At 42.4% G+C, this 22677-nt stretch overlaps 1 non-coding gene across 3 annotated transcripts in view; it reads right to left on the bottom strand.

Moving 5' to 3' along the window:
- Positions 1-22677, bottom strand: part of LOC138846894 (uncharacterized) — an 84357-nt gene that overhangs the window by 16636 nt on the left and 45044 nt on the right. Inside the window, exons 4-5 of one of the 3 annotated variants that reach the window (XR_016225574.1) lie at positions 20469-20595; positions 9419-9516 (exon numbers count right to left, since the gene is read on the bottom strand). This is a non-coding gene — a transcript (uncharacterized LOC138846894). Of the gene's footprint in view, positions 1-9418; positions 9517-18861; positions 19460-20468; positions 20596-22677 lie in introns of those variants that run through there. The other 2 variants (XR_016225575.1, XR_016225573.1) reach the window with 2 other exon arrangements.

Genomic DNA, 22677 nt, shown 5'->3' on the forward strand with positions numbered 1-22677 from the left:
AACGAATTCAAAAGACAGGCTATAAGGATCCTCAGAGAGACACAAGAGAATATGGACAGTTAGCTGAACGTTATGCAAGTGATGCATGATATCAATGAATGAAAACTTCAACAGAGACAGAGACCTTGAAAAAGAACTAAAGAGAAATCTTAGAAAGCATGAAGTGATTGAGAGTTCCATCTCAATCACAGTATTTGAAGACAAGTGGGGATGGCAGATAACTGTTAAACAACCCCTTTGTGCTAATGCCTGTGACCTCATCCAAACACACCATTATCTGTGCAAATGCAGTACACATTTACATGCTGTGTAATAAAATTTTCATGAGATTTAAAGTGTTAGCTAAATACCATAACATACATCGACCACAAGGCCTTCTTCATAACTAGGTTATGAGGACACAGCCTGCAACTCCCTGTTAGAAGTCTGCTGTCTGGGGCGGGCATTTGGTGCAGCAGTTAGGACACCACGTAGGACACCAGCATCCCTTATCCCAGTGTCTGGGTGTGAGTCCCCACTCCACTCCTGAAGCTTCCTGCTCATGCACACCCTGAAGGCAGTGGTGATGGCTCCAGTACTTGGGTCCCTGACACACACGTGGGAGGAGATCCAGATTGGACTGTAAGCTCCTGGCTCAGCCCCAGCTGTTGTAGGCAATTGGGAAATCAATCAGCTGGTGAGAAATTCTCTCTCTCCTCCCCACCACTACTAGATTCTCTGTCCCTCAAATACAAAAATAATTAAGTAAAGAATTGAATAAAATATAAAAGAAAGCAAAAGTGTGTTGTCTTTGGCTATATGTAGTTTTTTTTAAAGATTTTTAAATTTGTTTGACAGTTAAAGTTACACAAAGAGAGAAGGAGAGGCAGAGAGTGAGAGAGAGAGAGAGAGAGAGAGGTCTTCCATCCGCTGGTTCATTCCCCAGATGGTCCCAATGGCTGCTCCATTTCAGATTCAGCTCCCTGCTGATGGTCTGGGAAAACAGTAGATGATGGCCCAAATGCTTGGGCCCCTGGACCGGTCTAGGAGACCTGGAAGAAGCTCCTGGTATCAGCCCAGCTCCAGCCATTGCAGCCATTTGGGGGGAAGTGAACCAGCAGATAGAAGACCTCTCTCTCTGTCTCTCTCTCCATCTGTCTGTAACTCCATCTCTGAAATAAATAAAATCTTAAATAAGTAAGATTCTCTCTTGGTCTTAATCTCTGTAACTCTGACATAAATAAATAAATAAATAAAAAAGGCTGGTGCCATGGCACAGTGGGTTAAACCCCTGGGCTGAAGCGCCGGCATCCTGTATGGGTGCCAGTTCTAATCCCAGATGCTCCTCTTATGATCCAGCTCTCTGCTATGGCCTGGGAAAGCAGTAGAAGATGGCCAAAGTCCTTGGGGCCCTGCACCCACATGAGAGACCTGGAAGAAGCTCCTGGCTCCTGGCTCTGGATCACCACAGCTCCAGCCATTACATCCATCTGCGAAGTGAACAAGAAGGTTGAAGATCTTCTCTCTGTCTCTACCTACCTCTGTAACTCTTTCAAAGAAATAAAATAAATCTTAAAATAAATCTTTTCTAAAAAAGAATTGTACCTATGAAATACATGAAATCTGTTCTTTATATTAATAAATTTTTTTTTTAAAAAAATGCCCGGCTTTCTGGATTTTCTACCTGCAAAAAGACTCAGAAAACATCAGAGTAGTTGTATTTGCAAGGTGACTGCTGCAATAAGCAGCCCCTCTTCACAGATATTTACAAGCTTAAATCAAGCCAAAGACCTTCGGATGCTTTCGAAACCCAACACAATTCTGAAGTACCAGGTGTTAGGATTTTTAACATACCCATCTTAGTATTTTTATTTTTCTAAAAAATATTTTTAATTATTTTATTTGAAAGGCAGATAGAAGAGAGAACTTTCATCTAATGGGTCACTCTCCAAATGCCCACAGAGCTGAGTGTGCAGGCCTGCCGCACCAGTTGAATGGAACCTGAAGGAGGGAGTGGGACTGTAAAGAGGGACAAGGGTACAGAGAATAGAGTCAAGACAACAAGGCTGATCAAGGCTCATTTATTCTAAAGTCTCAGCGGCATTTATCCATATCCAGCTGCAGAAAAAGAATCACAAAGAAGCACAAAAAATAGTAACATACGTAAGCAAGTTACTGGGGCCTCCAGCAGCAAAGATAATCTTAACAGGGTGTTCTTGATTATCATCCTCCTTCAGGATGGGAGTATGTGACTTTCTTATCCTAGGAATTCCACAAGCCAAGATTGGCCCTGATTTGTCCAAAGGCTGCCTACATCTTCCCCTTTTTTATTTTATTGAGAATGGCCTCTGTCTTAGGTTGCCCTCAGTCATCTCTGCCCTTACCCATCATTAGTAACTCTGGCAGCTTGGCCTAGAGCTCTGTCTTAGATTGGTACAGGATGCTGAGTGTCTTACCCGTCTCTGAGGACCATTCCCACATCTCTGTCAAATGATGACTAGGTAAAGAAATTATGGGGGCAGGCTCCATGGCAAAGTGGGATAAGTCTCAGTCTATTGCACCAGCACCCCATAGTGGTGCCGGTTTTAAGCCTGGATGTTCCCTGATGATGGCCTAGGAAAACAGTGGAAGATGGCCCAAGTCCTTGTACCCGTGTGGGAGACCCAGAAGAAGCTCCTGGCCCCTGGCTTCAGAACAGCCCAGTTCTTTTGTTTTGTTTTGTTTTTTTCTTTTGTTTTGGCAGGCAGAGTTAGGCAGTGAGAGAGAGAGACAGAGAAAGGTCTTCCTTCCATTGGTTCACCCCAAAATGGCCGCTATGGCTGGCGCACTGTGCTGATCTGAAGCCAGGAGCCAGGTGCTTCTTCCTGGCCTCCCACATGGGTGCAGGGCCCAAGCACTTGGGCCATCCTCCACTGCAGTCCTGGGCCACAGCAGAGAGCTGGACTGGAAGAGGAGCCACAGGGACAGAACCGGCACCCCAACCAAGACTAGAACCTGGAGTGCCATTGCCAAAAGATAGAGGATTAGCACGGTGAGCCGAAGGGCCAGCCACAACAGCCCAGTTCTAGCCATTGCAGATATTTAGGGAGTAACCAGATGGAAGACCTCTCATGCTCAGATAGAAGACCTCTCATTCTCTGTCTCTCCCTCTCTCTTACTCTGCCTCTAAAATAAATAACTCTTGAAAAGAAGTAATTGTGCTATACACACAATATGGGATACTATTTAGCAGGAAAAATGCAATGCTGTCTCTTGCAAGAAAATGGATGCAACTGGAAACCATTATACTTAGTGAAATAACCTAGTCTCAAAAAGAAAAATACCGTATGTTGTCCCTGATCTGTGGTAACTAACAGAGTACTTAACACGTGTGTAGGAGTGAAATGGGCATTTTGAGATATGATGCTTTTTTACAAGCCTTGTCTCACTTTGAGGAACAATTTATTTTCTTCAGACTATTTCTTGAACTTTTACTTAGTGTATAGTTAATGAGTATAAAGTTAACTGAAAATAGATATCTGTAAGAATTAACAGTGCAAATGGGAGAGGGAGGAGGAAGAAGTATGGAAGCATGGGATATAGGAAATATTGGATGCGAAGAATCAATATGTTCCTGAATATGTATATAGCAAGTACATGAAATTTGTTTACTTTACATAACATTTTTAAAAAATAGATAATCTGCTAAGAAGACTGACAAAGAAAAAAAGAGGAAAAACCCTCAAAACTTCAAGTAAATAAGATTAGATTAAAAAGTGGACATTATAACAAACACTACTGAAATGCAAGGCTTCAAAAGGCATTTCCATTCAATACTATATGGTAATAAACTGGAAAACCTTGGAGAAATGGAGAAGTTTGTAAATACAAATAACTTACCAAATTAAATCCAGAAGATAAACACAATCTGACAGACTCATAAAAAGTAATGGGATTGTAGCAGTAATCAAAATTCTTCCATCAATGAAAAGCGCAAGACTTGGTGGTTTTACTATCAAATTCCACAAAACATTTAAAGACAAACTCCAATACTTTTCAAAGTATTTGAAAACACTGAACAGGATGAAACGCTGCCAAACTCCTTTTAGGAGGCCAACATCACTTAGACACAAAAAACAAAGACACAAAAGGGAAAGTAGACTACAGGTCTATATCCTTGAAGGACATAGATGCAAAGATTCTCAACAAAGTACTAGCCAAACAATTCAAAACATCAAAAAGCTCATACATAACTATCAACTGGAATTTATCCAGAAAAAGCCACGGTGGTTCCACATTTGCAAACCAATGAACATCATAAATTAATCAACATAATGGGAAGAATGAAAACCATACTCTCATTAGATGCAGAGAAAGCACTGGGTATGATTCATTACCCTTTGATGGCAGATATAGAAGGAATATGCCTCGGGGCCAGCGCCGTGGCTCACCTGATTAATCCGCCCCCCTCCGGCGCCGACATCCCATATGGGTGTTGGGTTCTAGTCCCAGTTGCTCCTCTTCCAGACCAGCTCTCTGCTGTGGCCTGGGAGGGTGGTGGGGGATGGCCCAAGTGCTTGGGCCCCTACAACCATGAGGTAAACCTGGGGGAGGCACCTTGCTCCTGGCTTTGGCTTGCACAGTACAGGTCATGTCGGCCATTTGGGGAATGAACCGTTGGAAGGAAGACCTTTCCCTCTGTCTCTCTCTCTCTCTCTCTGTAACTCTGCCTGTCAAATGAATAAAGAAAAGAAGGATTACTCCTGAAAATCATAAAGGTTATATTTGACAAATCAACAGCCAGTTTTATGCTGAATGAGGAAAAGATGAAAGCATTTCATCAAAATCTGTAAAAACACATGGGTGTCCACTTTCACCACTCTGACTGAATATAGTATTGTAAATTTTGACAAGAGCAATTGGAGAGCAGAACAAAATAACACGCACTAAAATTAGAAAAGAACAAGTCAAATAATCAATGTTTGCAGAAAACATGATGTTGTTCCTGGAAGAACACAAACATTCCACCAAAATGCTGCTTCAACTGATAATCCAATTCAGTAAAGTTTACATACAAGTAAATAGACAAAAATAGTTGCCTTTTTACATATTAACGATGGCCTCACTGACAAAGAGAGCAACAAAAATCCAATTCACAATAACCACAAAAATCAGCATATTTAGGAATGAATTTGATCAAATGAATGAAAGATCTTTATTATGAAAATTATAAAACACTGACCAAAGAACCATCAAGGACACAAAACTGGAAAGGTATTTCTTTTTTTGTGGATTGGAAGAATCTAAATCATTAAAATGTCTATCTCATAAAGAAATCTACAGAATACCAATGACATTCTTTACAGAATTAGAAAAAACAACCCTCCAATTCATACAGAACCACAGAAGATCCAGAATCGCTAAGGTGATCCTGATGAAATAAAAATCAAGCTGGAGACATCACAATACCTGACTTCACAGCATACTAAAAAGCTACACTAATTAAAACACCATGTGACTGGCAATAAAAAAACTGAGACATAGACCCATGGAGCGAAACAGAGAATCCCAAAGTTAATGTAAATACATATGGCCACCTGATTTTTGACAAAAGGTTTCAGACCATTCATTGGTGTAAGGATAATCTCTTCAACAAATGGTGCTGGCAAAGCTCGATATATTTGTGTAGAAGAATGGAATTAGATCCATATCTCTCATCATTTATAAAAATCAACTGAGATGGGGCAGCCGTGCACTTCTCAGAAGACTGTTCTTACAAGTATGGTCAAAAACAGTGAGGCCAGATACCAGTGCTGTGGTGTAGTGGGTAGGGCCACCAGTGGCGCAGGCATCCATTGATCAGACCAATTCCTGCCCTGGCTGCTCCGGAACGGCTGTTGAGGATGGGTCGATTGTTTGGGCCTCTGTCACCCTTATGGGGAGACAACATGGGGCCCCTGGCTCCTGGCTTCTTATAACCAGTGGATGAAAGATCTCTGTCTCTCCCTCCCTCTCTGTAACTGACTTTCAAATAATTGAACAAATCCCCCAAACAAACCAAAAACTCTGTAGTGGTTTCTCATTAAGGGCAGTCCACCTGAGGCAGACAAACCATTCAATCAGATCTGTGTGACTCCCCATTCCGCAGTGTGTGAGACTCCTCGTTCCCCAGTCTGCAATGAACATTTTCTCTTGGACTGCTGCTGAGCTGCCTTAGGTTTGCCAGGGCAAGGCAGGCAGACTATTTTCTTGGGAAGTCTGCAGTGTTGTTACCTTGTTATCTTTCCTCCTACCTTGGTCATTTTCTTGAGGGAATTCACATCTAATTTTTTTGTATGGAGAGCGGAAGTCTGACATTCAAATTCTTAAAATCTCAAATATATTATTTTGGCTGCAGCGTATTTTAGCCACTAGTGTTGTAGACAATGAAACTGAATGGGTGGTTACATGGATGTATGAAATATATTTGCTTGAAAGAGACTGAAATATAACGTTTCTGCTATAAATTGAATCTGGTCTTAATGCCTGTCTATTTCAGGTATTTCTATTTAGGAAACATGATCTACTAATAAAATTTAAGAAACAAAATATTTGGAAGTTCAACTAGTAAAACAAAATAAGAGGAATGTAAATTGGAAAGTTCTCTTGGCAGAAGTCATGTACTCTGGTAACTATGTGTCTCCCTCTAAAATACATTAAATGCATGAAGTAGAGATTTTGAACATGCAATGAATTTTTGTAAAACTCCTTTATTCTTTACCAAAGTCACATTGCCTTTAGCAATGATAAAGTAACATCACAAGGGATTTTGTTATGGATGCATTTCCTACATGGTTGATGAAAATTATGTACAGTAATAAAACCAATTTTTATGAAATAGCAAAGTAGAATGATCTTGTATATATTTATTTGATGCATTCATCAAGCCACTTTCCTCTAAAAAATGTGCTGATGAGCATTAATTGATCAAGGGAAAGAATCTATTTATTTAATAAACAGAACAAAGATAGGTCAGAGACCAAAATTTAAGAACTGAGACTATGAAGCTTTTGGAAGCAACTGCAGAAGAAATGCTCCAAGGCACTGGAGAGGGGATGACTTCTTAGACAAGACCCTCAAAGCACAGGCAACAAAATCAAAACTAAACAAATGGCATTATTTGCAAGTCAAAAGCTTCTGCACAGCAAAGGAAATCATCAACAGAATGAGGAAAAATATTTGTAAGCTAACTATCTGATAAAGAATTAATAATCAGAGTACATCAGCAACTTAAAAAAGAGAACAAGAACAACAAAAAACCAACAACCAGTTAAAAAGTGGCCAAAGGAACTCAACAAAGAGTTCTCTAAGGAAATACAAATGTCTAACAAATCTTGGAAAAAACGCTCTACACTGCTAGCCAACAGGGAAATACAAATCAAAACTGCAATGATAAATAACCGCCTTTTCTTAATTGTTAAAATCCACAATATAGAATAACAATTGATGAGAGGATGTGAAAAAAGGGGAACTCTGGTATACCATCTGTGGGAATGTAATTCATTCAAAGACCATGGAAAATAGTATGGAGATTTCTTAAGAAACCAGAAGGAATTTGTCATATGATCCTGAAATCCCACTGGGTTTATACATATAAGGTATTAGCATCATGTATCAAAGAGATACCTCCACCACCATGTTTTTTGCAGCACTGTTCACAACAGACACAGCAAGATAATGCATAAGAAAAATATGGTATATATCTATAATGGAAGTTTTATTCAGGTATAAAACATAGCAACACTTGGCCGGTGCCAAGGCTCACTTGGCTAATCCTCCGCCTGTGGCGCCGGCACCCCATGTTCTAGTCCCAGTTGGGGCACCGGGTACTAGTGCCAGTTTCTTCTCTTGCATTCTAGCTCTCTGCTGAGGCCCAGGAGGGCAGCGGAGGATGGCCTAAGTGCTTGGGTCCCTGCACCCGCATGGAAGACAGGGAGGAAGCACGCAGGTTCCTGGCTTCAGATCGGCACAGCGCCGGCCGTAGCAGCCCTTAGGGGAGTGAACCAATGGAAGGAAGACCTTTCTCTCTCTCACTCTCACTGTCTGTAACTCTTTCTCTGTCTCTCTGTCTGACTCTGCCTGTCGAAAAAAAAATAACAACACTGGATGCAACTGAGGACATCAGTTAGTGAAATCAGCCAGAGAAATACAAATATCACGTCTTCTCTTATATGTGGAAGCTAACATTTTTAAAATCAAAACACAAAATCATAAAGAATGCTTTTGTATATCACTATTGCTCAAAACTTTGTTTTATAACCTTGTCAAACCTATGGTTAAGACAATTATACTACTCTTGTGGAACTGTAGTCTTCCTACCTTTCCTTATACCTCATAAAAAATAATGAAAAGAAGAGAGACAAGGGAGGGAGAGGATGGGGGAGAGAAAAATGTGGCTGTCTTCCTGGAACAGCACCTATGAAATTCATGAGAATTTATTTCAAAAATAATTTAAAAATAAAGAACATTACACTAGTATAGTTTTAATGATCTGTGATTACTTTAAAATTTATGCTATATGGGTAAATGGTCATTTTCCATTCAACTGTTCATACCTGTTGCTTATTTCTCACTAAACTAGGGTTTCTGTTTCTTTTACCCTTTTTTTTAAAAAAAGATTTACTTTATTTACTGTATTTACTTGAAAGGAACAGTTACATACAGAGAGGGAGAGACAGAGGAAAAGAGATCTTCCATCTGCTCACTTCACTCGACAAATGGCCACAACAGCCAGGGTTCAGCCAGGGTTCAGCCAGGGTTCAGCCAGGAGCCCCTTCCCCCTTCCCCCTTCCCCCTTCCCCCTCTCTCTCTCCCAAGCACTTGAGCTATCCTCTGCTACTATCCCAGGTGCATTAGCAGGGAGATGGATCAGAGGTAGAACAGCCAGGATTTGAACCAGAGCTTGTACGTGATACCACAGTGCCAGCCCCATGTTTTACTTTTTAAACTTCTTACTTGATGAAGCATTTACCAAAGTCATGTCATCAACGATGTTTTTCATAAGGTTTATGGGTTCATTTGCCAGGCAGAGTGACAGAGACACAAAGAGAGAGCCTCTACCTCATGACTGACTTACTCCACAAATGCCCCCAAAAGCCAGGACTGGGCCAGGCAGAAGCCAGGAGCCAGGAGCCAGATCTCAGTCTCCAATGTCGGTGGCAGGAACTATGCACTTGGGCCATTGTTTGTTGCCTCCCGAGGAATTACCAGGAAACTGAATTGGAAATGGAGGAGCTGGGACTCACAACAGGCAGGTTGATGTAGGATGCTGACAACCCAAATGCCAGTTTAACCTGCTGTGCCTCAATGCCCACGCATTTCTAAACTTTTCAGATTATTACTCCATCTTAGTCCATTTTGGATGCTGTAAGAAAACACATTACACTGGGAAGTTTATAAACAACAGGGATTTATTACTCACTCTTTCGGAGGCTGGTAAGTCCAAGGTCACAGTGTTAGGGGACTCCGTGTCTGGTGAAGCTTCGGTGGCTAATGTCCGTGCACCGTCATATGGCAGAACTGCAAAGGTATAAACAAGCTGCTCCATCAATCCATTCTTCAAATGGTGCTATGGCATAGTGGGTAAAGCCACCTTCAGGCCTGGCATCCCACAATGGCACGGGTTTGAGTACCAGCTGCTCCACTTCTGATCCAACTCTCTGCTCTGGCCTAGGAAACCAGTCAAAGTTGACCCAAGTCCTTGGGCCCCTGCACCCACCTGGGAGACCTGGAATAAACTCCTGGCTCCTGGCTTCAGACTGATTCAGCTCTGGCCATTGTGGCCATTTGGGGAGTGAACCAGCAGAAGGAACACTTTCTCTCTGTTTCTCCCTCTCTCTGTCTGTAACTCTGCCTCTCAAATAAGGAAATAAAACCTTTTTTAAAAAATAAGGGCAGTGACAGCATTCTCAGATTTGCCCTCATGATCTAGTCAGCTCCCAGCATCTCTGCTCCTAAATAACAACACACAGAGTATTACATTTCAACACATGCTCAAAAATTGGCTTTTTGAGAAGGTAAACAAAACAGATAATTCTCGGAGGGGGTTCCATACAGAGGAATAGGGAAAAGGAGGACTGCTATAAGCTAGGATAAAATAGGAAAAAAGGCAGAGAAAGTGCATTCCCAGGGGAGAGTGGAGATTCTGTAAGAGGAGGAGAGATGCTGTGGATCTGTGTGGAAGCTGCAACAAGCACTGATACAACACAAGACCCAGCAGGTGAGAGCTGGAGAAAGTGCCGGCTCTGAAGAACAAGGTGAGATCAGGCTGCAGTGGCCCATGCCAATGCTGAAATAGCTGCAGAGACAGCCTAGCAGACTAATTGCTGGATGTGTCATGGACCCTGTGAGTAACAGGGTATCCTCTACCCCAGCAGAAAAGAGAGACAATTCTCCCCATCCCCTCACAACAGACCCTGACTAGCAGCTCAGAGAGGGCAGACACCATGTTGGATGTAAGTAGCTAGTAGCTGCAGCAGCTCTCGTGCAGGCTCCCAGCAACAGTCAGGGAAAAGGCGCCATCTTGTCTCAAGTAGCAACAGCCCAGGTGCACACACCCAGCAACAGGCAGGGAGAAGGAGCCATTCAGACATCATCACTAGCTGCAGAGACTCTTCTAAGTGTCCATAAACTGGCGGGGAGAAGGCATGATTGTGAAACAAGCAGTGCTGTGGCCAGTAGCTCTTGTGGACATGTATGACCAGGCATTTCACCACAGGGAAAAATCTGTCTTCCCCACTGACTTTCAGTCTGGGTAGAAAGACTGACAGGGGGCTGCAAATGCACTTATGACTATCACGAGCCCTTAGCCTCTCAACATAATGTAGGCTCTGCAGCTCAAACTGCCTAAGTGGAGCACCCCTAGGCAACTGGTTCTCAGCTTCTCCATGGACAGAACAGGTTAGTGGGGTGGTGTGGATCTTCTGCACCCTGTGTCTATGGGAGCCCTGGTACTGAGACTGTGGGAACCCATGCATGCAGGAGAGGGTGCAAGATGTAGCTGCATTTCTGGGAGATTACTGTGTGTAGCTCCACAAGCTCAGCACCCTGGCTGCCTGGGGTGGGTCACTGCAGCAGGATCTGTGCTCACACTGAAGACTGCACAGATCCTTTGTGCCATTCATGCAGAACCACAGAACAGAATAGTACCCACTGAGGGCTAATACCTGGGTTATTCTCACCTTGGAAAAGAGGAGTGAGGGTGTGATTATGCCAACAGCAGTGACCATATCCTCTTTTCTATTAACAAGAGGACAAGAGGAGATCTAACATGCCCAATATGGGTGTTACCCTGGACACTGTTCCCACACTGGAGCAGTGACCTGAGCTGCCTAGTCACAAGCAGCACACACCTCTGGGTATTCACTGAAACAGCAGACACTCCACTAATTCACAGAGACACAGTCCAATGATAAAAGCCATCAGAGGGAAAAAAATTAAGTATCTCCACAAATGCATAAATATAAAATGCAGAAATTCAAGAAACAAGAATAAAGAAAATAATATGATGCCCCCGAAAAAAAAACACAACACTGCAATATTGGAAGGTGAAGAAATTCATAAAATTCAGGGAATATATTTCAAAAAATTAACTGTAGGCTTACTCAGAAGTAATCAGAAGCAAAACCACAAATTAAATAAATCCGTAACTGATATGCATGAAAATTTTCCCATGAAATTGAGATTTGAAAGAAAAATCAAAATTAAATTCTAGAAATGAAGAGTACAATAGATCAAATTTAAAAAATGCGATGGAAAGCCTTAACAACAGACTCCATAAGACAAATCTCTGTAAAATTAAGAGTCAAACACAAAGAAGAAGAAATTAGAAAAATGTAAAATAGGGTTGGAGATTTATGGGATACTATCAAATGACCAATATATAGAGTCTTAGGGGTTACTGAAGGCATGGAGAGGGAGAATGGATTAGAAGGCCTTTTAGTGAAATAATTACAGAAAACTTCCTGAATTTGAAGAAAGTGATGTCCAAGTACAGGAAACACACAGCACTCTTATTTTTTTTTGGGGGGGGGTCAGGTAGAGTGGACAGTGAGAGAGAGAAAGACAGAGAGAAAGGTCGTCCTTCTTCCATTGGTTCACCCAATAATGGCCACTGCAGCCAGCGTGCTGCGGACAAGGCACCATGCTGATCTGAAGCCAGGAGCCAGGTCCTTCCCCTGGTCTCCCATGCGGGTGCAGGGCCCAAGCACTTGGGCCATCCTCCACTGCACTCCCTGGCCACAGCAGAGAGCTGGACTGGAAGAAGAGCAAATGGCACAGAATCCGGAGCACTGACCAGGACTAGAACACAGGGTGCTGGTGCCACAGGCGGAGGATTAGCCTACTGAGCCATGGCGCCAGCCATACAGCACTCCTAATACACATGACCAGAAAAGACCTTCTCCACAACATATTGTAGTCAAATGCTCCACAGTAAAACATAAAGAAAAGATTCCAAAATGTGCAAAAGAAAAATATCAGATTACTATTAGAGTGTCTCCAATTAGACTCACAGCTGACTTCTCATCAGGAATTACTACAAAGAGCTATAGCCCAACAAATCAGGAAACCTAGAAGAAAAACATTCCTGGACACACACAACCCACCAAAATTGACCCAGGAACACACAAAAAAGGAAACATACCAATAAACAAAAAAGAAATTGAATCAGTAATGAAGATACTCCCAACAAAGAAAAACCTAGGATTGGACAGTTCCACTGCTGAATTCTATTAGACATTCAAAGAAGAACTAAAACCAATTCTTCTCAAGCTATTCAAAACAACTGAAAGAGAGGGAAGCCTTCCAAACTCCTTCCATGAAGATAGCATCACCTTAATTCCAATCAGAAAAGGATACAAGAGAGAAATTACACACAAATGTCCCTGATAAGCACACAAAAAAACCATCATCAAAATACTAGCCAATTGAATACAATAACATGTAAGAAATGATCATTCATCTGGACAAAGGGGGTATTATCCCTGGTACACAGCGATTATCAACATTCACAAATCAATGTGATACACCACATTAACAAACTGAAGAACAAAAACCATATGATTATCTCATCATTAGCACGGAAAGCATTTGATAAAATATAACACCCTTTCATGATGAAAACCTGAAGCAAATCAGGTATAGAACGAGCTTTCCTCAACACAAGCAAGACAATTTATAACAAACCAATGGCCAGCATCTTACTGAATGGGAAAAGTCGTAACCATTCCCACTAAGATCTGGAACCAGAAAACGGTTGCTTCCCTCTCACATCACTGCTATTCAATACAGTCCTGTATGTTTGAGCAAGCGTCATTATGCAATAAAAGAAATCAAAGGGACAGAAATCAGGAAGAAGGAAGTCAAACTATCCCTATTTGCAGATGCCATGATTATGTATATAGAGGATCCAAAGACTCCACTCAGAGACTATTAGAACCCATAGGTGGTCCCAATATGGCAGAGCAGGGAGGATTTTACTGCTGTAGCCCAGGAGATTATAGTTTAAAAAATGTGGAGAGGGTAATCTCAGGGAATAGTTAGGGAGAAAACGGCAGAGGAAACTCTACCAAAATTAGAGAGACAGGGTGGACCTACGTGGCAGGCATGGATGCCCACGGCTCAGGACTCCAGCCTACTCAGCCAAGAGCCTATGGACCAGCACTGGAAAGTGAAGTGAGACCAGAACACAGCAGACCAGCCACTGCTGAAAAAGCTGCAGGAAGAGTCTAAAGGGAACCAGGCTTGGAGCCACATGGGAGATACTGTACTAGCCAAACTACAGGAAAAAAAGAAAAAGAATGGGATGGACACGTTTCTCTCTCCCCAGTAACTTTACAACAGCGTCCTGTAACATGTCAGTAGAGGGGTGTGATTTTGGATATACATCACAGGTGCGCCAGCTCATGTCTTTACCCATCAATCAGCCAAGTGGAGACTCTTGATTCTGCTGGGGAGAACTCACAGCGGGCTGGGAGCTTGTGACTGTGTGAGGCTTCTGTACTTGGACAGGGAAAAAAACTGAGGGTGTGTGGGAGGACTCACAGTGTGGCTAGGACTTTGAGCAGTTACAATGGGAGACTCCATATGCTCAGGGTTTCCTGGTTACCTGTTAGAGATACTGTTAGGGAAACTGATCTTACACTGAGGAATGCACAGATCCTTTGTGTGACCCTTGGGACAGAGCGAATAAATGTAACACAAACTTGCGCATGCCCTTATCCCTGGAGAACTGAACAGAGCTCTTTGGCCAAACCCACTATAAGCCTCTAGATTTTCACTGAAAAGTAGACTTTCCACTATCTTCACAGTCATAGTCCAAAGATAAAAGTTGCCACACACCCCCCCCCCCAAAAAAAGAGAGAAAGTGGAAACCAACAAGTATCTCCACAAATGCCAAACAATATATGCACCAATTCTAGAAACAAGAATAGGAAGACAACATAATGTCACCAAAAGAATGTGACACTTTGGGGCCAGCACTGTGATACAGTGGGTAAAGCTGCATTTGCAGTACCAACATCCCATATGGGCACTGGTTCGAGTCCTGACTGTGCCGCTTCCAATCCAGCTCTCTGCTCTGGCCTGGAAAAGCAGTGCAATATGGTCAAAGTCCTTGGGCCCCTGCAGCCACATGGGAGATCCCCAGAAGAAGCTCCTGGCTCCTGGCTCCTGGCTCCTGGCTGCAGATCGGCGTAGCTCCGGCCACTGCAGACAACATGGTAGTGAGCAGCTGATAGAAGACCTCTCTCTCTCTCTGCCTCTCCTTCTCTCTTAGTAGTGCTGACTTTCAAATAAATAATAATCAAACCTTAAAACAAAGAACATGACACTTCAATACTAGATTGTGAAGATGATGAGATAGAAGAATTGAAAGAAATGGAATTCAAAAAATTGATCATAAGATTACAAAGAAGTAGTCTGGCACCGTGGCTCACTTGGCTAATCCTCCACCTGCAGCGCCGGCACCCTGGGTTCTAGTCCCAGTTGGGGTGCTGGGTACTAGTCCTGGTTGCTCCTCTTCCAGTCCAGCTCTCTACTGTGGCCCGAGAGGGCAGTGGAGGATGGCCCAAGTGCTTGGGAGACCGGGAGAAAAAAAACAGCTCCTGGGCCCAGTGCAGCCTTGGCTATTTCAGGTATCTCAGAATTCAATCAGTGGATGAGATTCTTTCTCTAATTCTCATCCTCTCAAATAAATGAATAAAAAATTTCAAAAATTTCAAATTTTCAAAAAATGTTGACTTTATCCCCAGCCCATACTTTGATTTGCCTAAGTGTTGATGGCACGTATAAATATAAAGCTTTACTATTTCAGTTTACACTGGAAGAAGACACTACACAAAAGGAAAGGAGGGGCTGGCACTGTGGATAGCAGCCTAAACCTTCACCTGCAGCACAAGCACCCCATATATTCATCGGTTCAAGTCTCAACTGCCCCACTTCCAATTCAGCTCCCTGCTGATGGCCTGCATAAAGGAGTGGAGGATGGTCCAAGAGCTTGGACATCTGCATGCCCATGCAGAACCGTGGGTACATGGGTAGGGACTCCTGGCTCCCAAGTTTGGCCTGGCGCAGCTTGGGCCGCTACAGCCATTTCAAGTGTGAACCAGCTGATGAAGGACCTTTCTATCTGTCTCTCCCTCTGTCTGTAACTCTGCCTCTCTAATAAAGAGATCTTTAAAAGAACAGAAACAAACCAGCCATATGCTTCAGCAATCCCACTACTGGGTCTACACCAAAAAGAAATGAACATTATTCTATCAAAGAGATACCTCCACCACCATGTGGATTGCAATATGGTTCACAGCAATCACAAGGAATAAACATGGATTTATTTATAAAGATTAAACAAAGATTTCTATCATCAGATGAATGCATAAGGAAAACATGGTATAGATCTACAATGAAATGTATTGCAGGACTTAAAAATAATGAAATTTTATCAAGTGCATCAAAATGGAGTTACTGGAGGACTTCATCTTAGAGAAATCAGCCAGAAAAAGAAAAATACCCACATGTATTACCTTACATGTGAAAGTTAACTTTTTGAAAAAAAAATCAAAACACAAAAAAAGAAATATAAATGTGAATGTGTATCACTACTGCCGCAAATATACTCCTATAAAACTTTGTTTGAAAACTGGACAAAACAATGGTTAAGAACAGAATACTGGATCTGGAATTATGGCATAGTAGGTTAAGCATCCCTTGTAGTGCCGGCATCCCATATGGGCACCAGTTCAAGTCCAGCTGCTCCACTTCCAATACACTTCCTTGCTGATGACCTGAGAAAACAGTGGAAGATGGCCCAAAGGCTTGGGTCCCTGCACCCTAGTGGGAAAGATGCAAAAAACTCTTGGTTGCTGCCTTTGGACTGGCCCACCTCCAGACATTGTGGCCATTTGTAGAATGAGCATATATGGATGGAAGACCTCTAACTCTATGTCTTCCTCTCTCTGTAACAATGCCTCTCAAGAAAACTAATGTTTTTTTTTTTTTAATTTAATGTCCTAAAATAAAAGATCATACTGCTCCAGTAGAACTTTATTCTTTGTACCTTTTTCCTATGAATATTATTGTTACCCTGAATATTACATAGATTATAATCATATCATGAAAAATAGATGAAAAGAGGAAAGGAAGGAGGGGAAAGGGGAAGAGAGGAAATTCTGGGTTTATTCTTGGAACTGTACCTACACAATTCATGAAATATGTTCTCTTTTCATTCATTTTAAAAACAATTGAAGGGGTAGGGGCTGTGTGGCAGTGTGTTAAATCCCAGGCTTGAAAGGTGAGCATCCCATATGGGCACAGGTTCTAGACCCCAATGCTCCTCTTCTGATCTAGCTCTCTGTTATGGCCTGGGAAAGCAGTAGAAGATGGCCCAAATCCTGGGGCCCTGAACCCACGTGGGAGACCCGGAAGAAGCTCCTGGTTCATAACTTTGGATCGGCTCATTTATAGCCATTGTGGCCATTTGGGGAATGAACCAGCAGAGGGAAGACCACTCTCTCTACCTCTACACCTCTTTCAGTAATTCTGTCTTTTAAGTAAGTAAAAGTAAATCTTAAAAAAATTTTGAAAAGAAAAAAGAATGTAGCATTAGTATAGTTGTAATGATCTGTGATTACTTTAAATTTAGGGTGTATGGGAAAAATGGTCATTTTTCCATTCAACTGATTATACTTGTTGCTTATATTCCCTATAAACTAGGGTTTCTGTTCTTCCCTTAATTTTATTAGATTTACTTTGTTTATTACAAAGACACTGTTACATATAGAGAGAGAGAAAGAGGGAGAGATCTTCCATCTGCTGGTTCACTTCTCAAATGGCCAAGACAGCCAGGACTGGACCAAGATGATGACAGGAGCCAGGAGCTTTTTCCAGGTGTCCCACATGGCTCCTAAGTCACAAGCACTTGGGCTGTCCTCTGATGCTTTGGTGCTTTAGCATGGAGCTGGATCAGAAATGGAGTAGAGACCGGTGCTGTGGCATAATGAGTAAGGCCACCTCCTGCAGTGCCGGCATCCCATATGGGTGCCAGTTCAAGTCCAAGCTTTTCAACTTCTGATCCATCTCTCTGCTATAGCCTGGGAAAACAGTAGAAGATGGCCCAAGTCCTTGGGCCCCTACAACTGTGTAGGAAGACCCTGAGCAAGCTCCTGGCCCCTGACTTTGGATCAGTGCACCTCCGCTAGCTGTGGCCTTCCAGGGAGTGACCCAGTGGATGGAAGACCTCTTACTCGCTCTCTCTACCTCTGCCTCTCTATAACACTGTCTTTGAAATAAATAGATCTTGAAAAAAAAGAAGTGGAGTAAATGAGATTTGAACCAGCACCTGTATGGGATGCCAAATATTGCCTCACCCCTACTTTTTGGTTACTGAACTTCTTATTTGGTAAAGCACTTAGCCTTTTACTAAAATGCAAATATAAAAACCATCCAAAAAATGGATGAAAGAAAGGAAGTAAGGAAGGGAGGAACAAAGGGAGAAAGAAAGGAAGAGGTACACTGGGAAAGACAGTGTTGAAAGGAGAGCAGAAAAGGGAATGTCAGCCGGCGTCGTGGTTCAACAGGCTAATCCTCTGCCTAGGGGCACCCGCACACTGGGTTCTAGTCCTGGTCGGGGTGCTGGATTATGTCCCAGTTGCCCCTCTTCCAGGCCAGCTCTCTGCTATGGCCCAGGAGTGCAGTGGAGGATGGCCCAAGTGCTTGGACCTTGCAACCCATGGGAGACCAGGAGAAGCACCTGGCTCCTACCTTCGGATCAGCGCAATGCGCCAGCCGCAGTGCACTGGCTGCGGCGGCCATTGGAGGGTGAACCAGGCAAAGGAAGATCTTTCTCTCTCTCTCTCTCACTGTCCACTCTGTCAAAAAAAAAAGGAATGTCGTTTATTCTTAGAATTGTTCTATAAAATATACCCAAGAATTATTTTAGCCTAAAAAACGAATACAAGCCGGTGCCATGATTCAATCGGCTAATCCTCCACCTTGAGGTGCCGGCACACCGGGTTCTTGTACCGGTTGGGTCGCCAGATTCTGTCCCAGTTGCCCCTGTTCCAGGCCAGTTCTCTGCTATGGCCCAGGAGTGAGTGGAGGATGGCCCAAGTCCTTGGACCCTGCACCCTATGGGAGACCAGGAGAAGCATCTGGCTCCTGCCTTCAGAGCAGCGTGGTGCGCCGGCTGCAGCACGCCAGCTGCAGCGGCCATTGGAGGGTGAACCAACAGCAAAAGAAAGACCTTTCTCTCTGTCTCTCTCTCTCATTGTCCACTCTGCCTGTCAAAAATAAAAAAATAAAAAAACAAATACATACACTGGATACAACATCAATCTTTAATAGAAATTTATATAAAATGGGTAAGCACTCACATTTCAGGAAAATTAAATATATAAAATTTGCACATTCATAAAATTCTGTACATGGAAAATCCTGACTTTCATAAAAATGTAAGCTTGCAAATCTTTCTGTAGAAATAACCTAAAAAGTAAGAGTATAAAGGCTATATAATTCAGAATAAGTGTGACTCAAAAATAACACTGCATTGTAAAGAATGACACATCCTATAAAGTAAAACCTAAGGAAGAATTTGCATTCCTAATAAATGTGACAGTGTGAAACAAAAACACATGGTTCAATGGATCATAAAAGCAAAGGAAATATCAGAGATGGACAAAATCAAATGAGGAATAGGAAGTACTACAAAGTATACATTCCAACATAAGGGGAAGATATTTCAAGAACTCCTACCTGGTAAAGTCCTGCAGGACTAAGTCATCCCCAGCCTCCAAACAGCAATCGGAACAAAAACTCCATGAAAGCAGAAGCTTTCACACAGAGCTGCCTAGAAGGATATGGAAAACATGCACCACGACAAAGCTGTATGCAGTTCATCAAAATGTCTTGAAAGCAAACTCACAACCGCTTCTTTCCACAAACTTTTCAAAGTACCTCATGTTGGCCCCTGCATTACATTAAATAACTAGAACAAATGTTGGCACATAACAGAAACATCTTTGAAAGACAAAGAAATACACCTTTACCAAGAGAGAGTCCTGTGCCCAAATTCAGATTCTATAAGCTGACCTCAAGCCACAAATTTCAATCCAGGCTAGATCAGGTTCTTGTCTTCCTAAGCACACACCAATCCAGTTTTCTCCCACATAAGCCTCTCTCCATCCATGGTACTCTGGAGACTTTTGTTGAAGTTTCCTAATTAACCGTGCACCCATACCACAGTCCCTAAGAAAGACCACACTATACCCCTAACCATTTTCTTACCCTCACTTTTCCTAAGGTCTGTCCCAGATCTAACACTTGGAGACTCCACCAGTTCTACTAGTAGACCTACAAGCTCCTCCCTATTACAACTTTACTGAAAGTCACCTGACCTCCTCCATACAATCCTTCCATTTCCCTGTCTATATCCAGGATGGCGATATACAGAAATTACCTGATTTCAGCTCCCAACACCTTGCTTGCCCCAGGTTCTTCCATGGCATCTAACAATCCAATCATACCACGCAATTTACTTCCAATCCCATCATTCTTAGCCCCGAAATCTAAAACCCAAACTTTTATTAACATGTCTCTCCAAACCAGACTTCCTGGGTTTTGTACTCTGACTCAACAGCACACACTTGTCCTCCAGGTCTCCCTCCCGTTTCCTGCATACCCAAGTATTCCCCTATTACCATGTTCTTTGGCCCCTAATGCTCTGCAGAGCCCTGGGGAACTCATTCCCCAACATACTACCCACCCTGTTTCCATGCTCTCATACTCTACTGAAGCCCACCAGGCCCCTACATTTCTCCCCATGCCTGTGGGGCTACCCCACATGACCCTCCCTGCCACAGGGTGGAAGTCCACATCATGTCAGCCTGGGCCGCCCAACCCCTGGGAACGGGCTGTCCCTTCCCTTCCCTTTGTGCACTGAGGACATGGACACAACTGAGGGTGCCACATCTGCTCACCAGTTGCTTCTCTCTAGGAAGAAGGTCCAGCTGGCATTGAGCAGGAAGCTGTGCAGTCTCCAGAACTGGAAGAACACCCGGCAGTTGCACTTCACCGTCCACTTTGGGTTAGTTTCACATCCTTGCCCTGTGGGAGGGAGCAGGGGAGGCAGACATCCGCTTCTTGGCTTCCTCACAATAGATCTTCTGCCCCCCCCGCACCTCCAAACCTGCAGATTTGGGGGGAGAATGCCGCTGGGTAGATGCCCTGGGCATCTCTGTCCCATAAGCTTAAATGCAGCAAATCCCTCCCGCACTCTCCAAGCCTACCATACCGCTGCAGCCTGTAACACCCCTCTCTCTCTCTCACTCTCATCTTCTCTCACTCTCTCTCTTGCTCACCTGTTCTATGTTTCTCTGTAATTCTTGCAAAAAGTGCAATAAAGCTTTTTAAAAAAAACACATTATCATCTCATTAGATACAGAAAAATAACCTGAAAAGATTCAATCCCATTCATTATTAAAAAAAAAAAAACCTCCACAAAGTAGGTACAAAAGGAATAGGTATCAAAATCATAAAGGCTATGTATGACAATTCAAAGCCAATGGCATACTGGATGGGCAAAAAGTGAAAGCATTTTTGTCAAACATGTAACACAAGGATGTCCCCTTTTACCACTCTGACAGAATGCAGTACTGTAAATTTTCACAAGAGAAAGAAAGCAGAAGAAAGAAAGAAATAGCACCTATATTATAAAAGAGAAATTGAAATTCTAAATGCTTGCATGTGACATGCTATGGTACGAGAAAAAACTAAAACAATCCACCAAACACGCTGCTAGAACTGGTGAAACAATTAAGTGAAGTCACAGGTTACAAATAAGCATACTGTGTAAGCTGCAGTGTTTATATATTAATGATGAACTCACTGACACAGCAATCAAAAAAATCCCAAAGATAATAACAACAGAAATCAAATGTTTAAGACTAAATGTAACCAAAGAAGCCAAAGAGCTCTATCATTAAAATCACCATACACTGATGAAAGAAATCACCAAGCACACAAAAAATGGAAAGATATCTCTTTTGGTGGATTTGAAGAATAGTATAATTAAAATCTCTACCCCACCTAAAGCTACCTAAAGATTCAATTAAATTTGTATCCAAACACCGATGACATTCTTTACAGAATTACATAAAACAAACCGAAAATTCATACAAAATCACACAAGATCCAGAATAGATAAGGTGTTCCTGAGAAAAAAGACAACAAAATTAGCCTAGATGCCTCACAACATCTGATTCAAAGTATTCTATAAATCTACACTAAACCAAATATCAAAGCACTTGCAGAAAAAGTGACACACAGACCAATGGAAGAAAACAAGGTGAGCTCCAATATTAATCCAAGTATGTACAACACCAGATTTTTAGGATTCAGATCTATCCATTGGAGAAAGGAAAAACTCTTCAACAAATGCTGTTGGCAAAAATGGATGTATTTGTGTAGAACATCGAAATTAGATTCATAACTCCCATAAAATAGGAAAATCAACTCAAAACGGATCAGAGACCTAAATCTATAACCTGAGACTATGAAGCTTTTTGAAGGTAATACAAAGAAAAGCTCCAAGACACTGGAATAGGCGATGACCCTTGGAAAAGACCCTCAAAGCCCAGCAGCAAAATCAAAACTAAACAAATGGGATTAAATGAAATTAAAAGCTTTGCACAGCAAAGGAAGTCATCACAGATAGAAGAGACATACAACAGAATGAGCAGAAGATAACTGTCAGCTACCTATCTGACAAAGGATTAATATCAAGAATACATCTGCAACTTAGAAAAAAATAGCAGCAAGAAAAAACACAACCAATCCAGATATGAAATGGCCAAAGGAACTCAACAGAAAGTTCCCCATAGATATACAGATGGCCAAGAAATACAGGAAGAAATGCTCAACATCATAACCTATGAGGGAAATGCAAATCCAAACCACAATGGGATATCAGCTCACACGTACATACTGGCTAAAACCCAAAGATCAGAGAGTCACAATGATGAGGAAGATGTGGGACAAGAAGAACACTTACACACTGGTGGTGGGAATGTAAATTGGTGCAGCTGCTGTGGAAAACGGTATGGAGATTTTTAAGAAACCAGAAATAGACTTGCCATATGATAGAGCAACCCATCTATTGGCTATAACCCAAAGCACATGGACATACTG

The sequence above is a fragment of the Oryctolagus cuniculus genome, chromosome 19, assembly GCF_051225735.1.
Source record: "Oryctolagus cuniculus isolate XC-2025 breed Fujian yellow rabbit chromosome 19, ASM5122573v1, whole genome shotgun sequence".
Lineage (NCBI taxonomy): Eukaryota > Metazoa > Chordata > Mammalia > Lagomorpha > Leporidae > Oryctolagus > Oryctolagus cuniculus.